Genomic DNA, 9,011 nt, shown 5'->3' with positions numbered 1-9,011 from the left:
TTGTTCTGAATTTTGCTGGCTATTCCAATCTTTGGTATGGCAGTAAAAGTTGTAGAATCACCTTGTTGCTTTCTAGTCTTTTGAATTTCCGCGACTCAAAAGATCAATAGGGGAAGAATTTACATCTTGGCAATATTGAGTCTTAACATGCGTACACGTCATCTACCTCTCCATTCATTTATATCGTGTGAATGTGGATTCTACTGCTATTGGGTGGAATGTACTATCGTTAGGCCAAATTAGTTGATGCTGTTGTTAAAGTCTTCTTCATCTTCATTGACCTTCTATCTATTTGCTATATCAAAATCTCAGAGATAATTTTTGAAATTTCCAACTGTTAAATAGATTTATGTGCCCTATCTCTTTTAAGTTATGTCAGTTTTCACTTTATGTAATTTAAAGCTCTTTGATCCAGTGCACTGAGGATTGTTATGCTTTCTTGATTAAGTGTCACTTTCATTATCACTAACTGTCCCTGTTTCTCACTAATAATGCTCCTGGTCCTGAAAGTACCTTATCCGTTTTTATACCTTTTCATTTTTCCTACAATTCATTTTCACATGGTGTATCTTTTTCAGCCCTTCCACACTGAACCTGTCTCTGTGTCTATATTAAAGTGAGTTTCCATTCAACAGCATATTGTAGTATCTTGCAGCTATCCTGCCTCGAAATCGCTGCCTTTTGTTTGAGAGTTTAGAATGTTTACATTTAGTTTAAGTATAAATATGACTGGCTTTAAATCCACCGCCTTATTTTGTGTAGATTGCTTCCTTGCGTCCTTCCTTCCCTCCTTCGTTCCTACTTTCCTTCATTTGTCTTCTCATTCTTTCACCTAATTCCTGTGTCATCCTGTGCATTACTGAGCTATTTTTCAGTATTCCATTTTCAATCTGTGAATTGGATTTTACCTGTTTCTTTGTTTTATATTTCAATTGTCCCTGTAAGATTACACTGTACATATTTCATTTAGATATTTCACTGACAAATAACTTCACTGCATGTGCAAGGCAAAAACCTTAAAAGTATGCCTTTATTTCTCTATTCCCGTCCGTTAGCTTCTGTTTCCATGCATTATATATATATATATATATATATATATATATATATATATATATATATATATGTATATATGCATATATATATACATATATATACATGTATGTATATATATACACATATATATGTATAGATGCATATATATACATGTATATGTATACACACACACACACAAACCCACACGAGGTCTGACAATTAAGTTCGTGAACTTGTTGCAACGCTATTGCTAACCTTTTTGATATCTAAAGGAGGAAGACGTTTTGATGATATTCAGGATATCAAGGGTAATACGATGACAGCTCTGATGGCCATTCCAGAAAAAGAGTTCCAAAACTGCTTTGAAGGGTGGACTAGGCACTGGCCTCGGTGCATAGCTTCCCAAGGGGAGTGTTTTAAAGGTGACCGTAGTGATGTTCAGCAATGAGGTATTTAGCACTTTTTCTAGGATGTGTTCACGAATTTAATTGTCTGACCTCGTATATGATATCCCCCATGATGCATTTTTATTGGTTTTGAAAACATTCAGTTACCATTTAAGGACAGTCATTGTTAAAATATTTTTTTCACGTATTTACCATGTCTATAGCTGCTCATTCCTTTGTGTTGATCTGGGTTTATATTTGTCATGGTTTCCCTTCATCATTCAATGTTTTTCTATAGTTCAGGCCACTGGTGTACAGTTCTAATATTCATTTTTGTTTGATTGGAAAAAAACTATTTCACCATTATTTCTTTAACTTTGTATTTAAATTAACATTCAGTGACATAGACTTCTTTTGGACATCCAGTTGCAGGAATTTTAACACATGTATATAGATGCTTGTAACGGTCACCACAATCGGTATTGAGAACATTTCCATACTCCCATGAAGTCCTTTTGTAGTCACACTCACTCCACACCTAAACATGGCACCACAGACCTGCTCTCAGTCAGGATTGTTTTATCTTTACAAGAAGGTCATATAAATGGAACCCTTTAAAATGCAACGTTCTGAGACGGGCTTCTAACACTACGCATGATGATTGGGAGTTTCATCCAAATAGTTGATTGTATCAATAGTTCATTCCTTTCTGCCACTGAATAGTATTCAACTGTGTAGAAATAATACACTTTGTTGAAGGGCATGTGGATTGTTTCAAGTTTGGGTTAATTATGAACAGAGCTGCTCTAAACATCGTGTACAGGATTTTGTGTGAACTCAAGTTAAAACTCCTCTAGGGGAAATCCTTCGGGGTGAGCCTGCTGGCTCATATGTCTAAGTGTATGTTTAATTTCATAGGAAGCAACAAAACTGTTTTCCAGAGAGGCTGTACACTTTATATTTCCTCCAGCAACATGTGATAAATCCAGGTGCTGCCCATCCTAAACATCATTTGTTATTGTCAGATGGGTTTTTGTTTATCTGCTTGGTTTTCTTTCTTCCTCTTTCTTTCTTTCTTTCTCTTTCTTTCTTTCTTTCTTTCTTTCTTTCTTTCTTTCTTTCTTTCTTTCTTTCTTTCTTTCTTTCTTTCTCTTCTTCCTCTCTCTCTCTCTCTCTCTCTCTCTCTCACATTTAACAATTTTAATACAGTAATACTGGTATCTCACCTTAATTTTTCTTTATATTTGGTTCTCTCTATACATCTATACTTATATCTATATTTAGATCATCTATATTTATATCTATATCTATAACTCATCTCCTTTGCGTTGAAGTATCTGTTCAAATATTTTGTCCATTCTTTTCTTAATGTTGAGTTTCAACAGTTCTTTACATATTCTGGTTACAAGGACTTCGTTGGATATGTAATTTGCAAATATATTCTCCCAGCTTGGGATTTGTATTTTCACATCGTTAACAGTATCATTCACAGAGGAAAAAGGGTTTTTTGGCGTCATGCCTAAAACATCTTTGCCAAACTCCGGGTCGAAGTTTTTCTGTTGTTTCCTTCTAAACGTTTTATAGTTTTATGTTCTTGATTTATGTCTAAGATTTATTTTTAGCGGTTTTAGTATGAGATGTGAGGTCCCTTTACTTTTAGATGGACATCTGGTTGTTTCCACACATTTGTTGACAAGACAGTCCTCTCTTCATTGCATTGTTTTGGTGCCTCATCCGAAAAGAATTGGTCATGTTTTGTGCGACTAGTTCTGGATTCTCTCCTCTGGTCCATTTATTTCTTTGTCTACCCCTTCACCATTGTCAAGCTGACTTTTGTTTACTGTAACTTTATAAGTTTTAAATGAGGTGATGTGATTCCTCCAACTTTGTTCTTCTTTTCACAATTGATTTGGCTCTTCTGGTTTCTTTCACTTTCCATAAAAGCTTTAGAATCCACTTGTCTATCTACAAAACATCCTGCTGAGAGTTTTATTGGAATTGCATTAAATCTATAGATAAATTTCAGGAATATTGACATTGTCACTATGTCAAGTATTGCAACCCATGACCATTTAGTGTGTTCCTCCATTTATTTGAGTCTTCTCTTATTTCTTTCTTCGCTGTTTTGCTGTTTTCAGCATACAAATACGGTGCATCATTTGTTAGATTCAGAACTAAGACTTGCCCTTCTTTTTGAGTAGTAAGTAAGTAGTAGTATTCTCTTAAATTTCATTTCCCAATTCTTTGTCAGTATATAGAAATAGAAATAGGATATATGTATATATGCATATTTAAATATATACATGTATATATGACATATGCACACACACACACACACACACACACACACACACACACACCTGTGTGATTTCAAGGGAATCAATCAGGTGGTCCGTGAATAGGAACAATTTTAACATAACCTACGGATTCATGCCACAATGTGGAAGAATTTCCTGAGCATTCAAGCAGCGAAAAAGGAGGACAGACAGCAAAGATTACATAGTGCATGTTTATGTTTTACAACAGGCCCTAGGAGAGAGAATTCTAATCTACAGCGATATAGAAAAAAGATCAGTGATTGCATAAGCCTGGATGTCGATAGTAGTCATTCACTGGGAAGGGCCGCAAGGGAACTTTATTAGGTTTTGAAAATGTTCTCTTTCTTGATTTGGGTGGCAGTTACATCGATTGTAGCATTTGTCAAAGTCCATGGAACTGTACACTTAAAAATGGTCACATTTTTTTACTTGTAAATTAAAGCTGGTAAAGAGAAACCCTGACCGGTGTGAGGTGATATCTCATTGTGGATGTCATTTGCCTTTCCCTGATGATTAGTGATGTTGAGCATCTTCCCATGTGCCTGTTGACCAATTTGATGTCTTCTTTGGAGAACTGTCTATTTAGTTCTTCTGCCCATTTTTAATCACATTGTTTATTTATTATTATTATTTTTATTCAGTTGTGTAAGTTTTTTTGTGTGTTTTTTCCTACATATTTTGGATATCAATCCCTTATCAAGTGTATGGTTTGCAAAAATGTTCTCCCGTTCCGTGGGCTGTCTTTTCATTGTGTTAATTGTTTGTTTTGATCTGCAGAGCTTTTGAGTTTGATGTGTGTAGTCCCATTTGTTGATTTTTGCTTTTTATGTTTGCGCTTTTGGCATCGTGTCCAAAAAAGGTCATTGCCAGACCAATATCATTGAGCTTCTTGCCTACATTTTCTTCTAGGAGTTGTGTGGTATCAGCTCTTATGTTTACGTCTTTGATCCATGTTGAGTTAATTTTTGTGAGTGGTGTGAGATAGGCATCCAATTTCATTTTTCTGCATCTTTTTCTCCAACCACTGCAGGAAACAATATGGAGGTTCCTCAAAAAATTAAAAATAGATCTATCTTATGATCCAGCTATTCCACTGCTGGATGTATACCCTCAGGAATGAAAACAGGAGTTTGACTAGATATATGCACTTTAATGCTTATCACAGCATTATTCACAGAAACCAAGATACGGAAAGCACCCAAATGCCCATCAATGGATGAAAGGATAAAAAAGGTGTGGTATATATACAGAATGGAATATTATTCAGCCAAGAGAAAGGATGATATCCTGCCATTTGTGGCAACATGGGTGAACCTTGAGCACATCATGCTAAACTAGACAAGTCAAAGAAAGACGAGTACTATATGATATCAATTACATGTGGAATCTGAAAATCTCAACCGTGTAAAGAAGAAACAAACAGTAGGAGCTGGAAGAAAGATGGCGGCAGCCGTGCGACAGTATTTGGCCCAGTTCATGAATTCGAGCGGTTCTCATAAAGATCTGGCGGGCAAGTATCTTCAGATCCTGGGAAAAGCCGTTCCGTTATCTGGGGCAGAACAACTAGAAGCGTTGAAAGCTTTTGCGGAAACAATGGTAAATGAGAATGTCAGCCTCATGATCTCTCGACAGTTGCTGACTGATTTCTGCACACATCTCCCTAACCTGCCTGACAGCACAGCCAAAGAAATCTATCATTTTACCTTGGAAAAGATCCAGCCTAGAGTCATTTCATTTGAGGAGCAGGTTGCTTCCATAAGACAGCATCTTGATCCATATACGAGAAAGAAGAAGGTTGGTGAAATGCAGCCCAAGTGTTGGTGGTAGTTCCTTTGGAAAAAGGACAAAAACAGTACAAGGTAGATTATACACTGGAGACTCATCCGAAGACTGCTCGGCTACATCTAGAGGATGATGATCCCGTCCAGGCAGAGGCTTACATACATTGAGCATCATTGCTTCAGAATGAACCAACCGATGAACAGTTACAGATACATTATAAGGTATGCTGTGCACGTGTTCTTGATTATAGAAGAAAATTCATCGAAGCTGCACAAAAGTACAATGAGCTCTCTTACAAGACAATAGTGCACGAAAGAGAAAGACTAGAGGCCTTAAAACATGCTTTGCACTGTACCACCTTAGCATCAGCAGGACAGCAGCGTTCTCAAATGCTAGCTATTCCTTCTAAGGAACAAAGGTGCCAGCAACTTGCTGCTTATGGGATCCTAGAGAACATGTACCTGGATAGGCTCATCAGAGGAAATCAACTGCAAGAATTTGCTGCCATGCTGATGCCCACCAAAAAGCAACTACAGCGGATGGTTCTAGCATCTTGGACAGAGCTGTCATTGAACACAATTTGTTGTCTGCAAGTAAGTTGTATAATAATATCACCCTTGAAGAACTTGGAGCTCTTTTAGAGATCCCTGCAGCTAAGGCAGAAAAGATAGCATCGCAAATGATAGCACAAGGACTTAAGACTAGATTTATTTATTTTTATTTTTTTGATCAGATTGAGGGAATAGTTCATTTTGAAACACGAGAAGCCCTGCCAACATGGGGCAAACAGATCCAATTGCTTTGTTTCCAAGTGAATAACCTTTTGGAGAAAATTAGTCAGACAGCACCAGAATGGACGGCACAAGACATGGAAGCCCAGATGGCTCAGTGCATCCTTCTAGAACTTCTGTGCACACTATATCTTTTCCCATGTTGTACAGATTAATCTCACTATCTCCAAAGCATTTGCATCATAACCTTGCATATTTCAATCCCTTTTGTGCTGGGTTCTATTTAAAGAGGACATTATTAAAGCGGGAAATACAGGCATTTAAAAATATGTAGTTCCCGTATATTCAGGGTCTCTGTGTATCAAGCTAACTCAGATGTTTTGAAAGCTTTTCTTTAAGCGGAGTAAGGGAAATATCTGTGACTAAAAAGTTTCGGATTTGTGATAACTTTGTAGTCATGTAAAACTAAAGTGCTTTGTGCCTCTCCAAATGTAGTTCTTCTAATAAATGGAGAAGTGAGCAAAAAAAAATAAATAAATAAAATTAAATTAAAAAAAAAAAAAAACACGCCAAAAGATCAACAAACAAAAACCGTAAAATGGGGGTTACCAGGGAATGAAGGTGGGGGGTCAGGCAGGGGATGAGGTTGATGGTGTTTAAGGGTACAAACTTGTAATGAGTACTAAAGGAGCCGTAGAGATCTAATGTATAGTATATTGAATGTAGACAACAACATCGTACTGTAAGTATGCAGTGTGATAAATATTATTACAATGGCAACAATATTACAATATATAACATATGAAAGTACCATGCTGTACACCTTAGATTTACACAGTGTTACCTGTCCAACTTATTCAATATAGAAAGAAAAATAAACCTTGACTATTAGTTTCATTTGGAGGAACTGAGTTTGCTAAGCAATACCCAAAACGTAGACCTCTTATAATGAATATATGGTGATGGAAGGAGAACTGACTCTGGGTGGTGAACACACAATGGTATTTACAGATGATGTAATACAGAATTGTACACCTGAAATCTATGTAATTTTACTAACAATTGTCACCCCAATAAATTTAATAAAATTAAAAAAAAAACAACAACAAAAAACACACGTTTGGGGCTTTATCATTCATTAAAGGATTTTACTTACGAGCAGCAAGCTGGGGGTTCTAGCCAGCCTCTCCTGCCCTCCCCACCCCACCCCCAAGCAGATGAACAAAGATGTGTTTCAGGACAAGAATTCGAAACTACGGCTGAGGTTGGACTCCATCTCCTGGGGAATGTCCTTCTACAATGATGCTTGCTCTTGCCCTTGCCCTTGCTCCTGCTGCATCCCAACCTTGTGCCTTGTGCCCTTTTTCCATATGGAGGGAAGGAAGCAAGAGGAGGATATTTGCGAGGGTGACCTGGTCCTAGGGCTCCTCCCTTTGTCCCCGTTCCAATTGCCAGGACCCCACGTTTGCCTAGTTACTTTCAGAAGCAGGCTAAAGCATAATGTGAAGCTGCTGTCATCCCATCAGGCACATGAATCTCTGGCTCTCACCTGTCTCACATTCGTGGCTAAAAGCAACGGGTAACTCGTAGTAGAGTTACATCTTCCCACTTCTTCCCTGTCTGCCTTCAGCACATTCACTTTTGCCTAGACTTTGTGTCTGATAGCTCCTCCTTCAAGGCCGCCTGAAATATCAACATGCTCTAATCCCGAATGTTTCCCAAAGCCCTCGTACGAATTAAGACTTCCATGGACAGTGTAGGGGAGTTCTTTGCTCCACATCTTCATCAAGTCTTAGCACCTACAGGGTTTTTAATTTTCTTCTATGTGGCCATTGAGTGTGTACACCTCACTTCGTTTCTCAGACTTTGTAACCTGTGGATATGTCAACTATTTCAAAGAAAATTACCTACATTTGCTGAACCACATAGTATGGCAGGTGGCCTGGCAAGGGACGGTTGTGTCACCTTCGAGTGCGAGAGTCCATTTCTGACGTAGATGCTGAAGTGATGGCATCTCCGGAATACTGTGAGGGTGTGTGAGGACAGTGAGTGCAAAGTTGTATTTGAAGTGTGCAATGTCCTGCAGACTTGTATCATTTCTACCTTGCTAGTTTCACAATCAACGGCACTTGTAAGATGGAGTCATGCAGAATTGAAACCTGGGGCACTTGAGAACTTGACATTGGACAAGTCATTTCCTCTGCCGGGTCCTCAATCGCCTCTCTGGAAAAAGGTGACAAGGGTTGGAATGGGGGTCCTTGTGTTGCTAGATTTCTGACACCGTCCACATCTCCGCTGCTCAGTGCTGTAAGGCGGGCACTGTGACCCAACTGTGCAGGTGAGGAAATGGAGGCTCTGAGAGGTGAACTGACTGGCCCAAGGTCACGGGGCTCAGGGGGTCAGGGAGGGATGTCGATCCCAGATGCATTCCAGGTGCCCTGCCCTCTCAGACACACATGGAGTGTGTGGGCAGCACGTGCACGTCCTGTTTGCACCCTGCTTTTCCTACTTCCTACCTGCTTTCGTGCACAGACCACACCAGCTGCTCACAGCTGGGAGCTATGGCAGGCAGGGCTGGGGACAGGCTCCTACCCCCATTACTCAGGTGAGGAAACTGAGGCCCAGAGAGATGATGCGACTAAGAATGCAGATCTCAGAGCTGGGGCACCCTCAGAGTACAACCTAGTCCAATCCTGTGCCTGAGAGATGGGAACTCTGAGGGCCAGAGAGAGGAAAAGTGGGGCCAAGATCATTTGTGGAGG

General features: G+C 39.0%; 1 long non-coding RNA gene and 1 pseudogene across 1 annotated transcript; one reads left to right on the top strand and one right to left on the bottom strand.

Moving 5' to 3' along the window:
- Positions 1 to 4,871: 4,871 nt before the first annotated feature.
- On the bottom strand, positions 4,872 to 5,570 carry LOC148754604 (uncharacterized). Its single transcript, XR_016019922.1, has 2 exons — positions 5,440 to 5,570; positions 4,872 to 5,315 (listed from the first exon to the last, which is right to left on the bottom strand). It is a non-coding gene; the product is annotated as an uncharacterized LOC148754604 (long non-coding RNA).
- On the top strand, positions 5,177 to 7,312 carry LOC141569612 (COP9 signalosome complex subunit 4-like; annotated as a pseudogene).
- Positions 7,313 to 9,011: the final 1,699 nt, after the last annotated feature.

The sequence above is a fragment of the Rhinolophus sinicus genome, chromosome 18 (genome assembly GCF_057876585.1).
Source record: "Rhinolophus sinicus isolate RSI-liver-muscle chromosome 18, RSI-T2T, whole genome shotgun sequence".
NCBI classification, from domain to species: Eukaryota; Metazoa; Chordata; class Mammalia; order Chiroptera; family Rhinolophidae; genus Rhinolophus; species Rhinolophus sinicus.
This window is presented reverse-complemented; position numbering and strand designations above follow the sequence as displayed.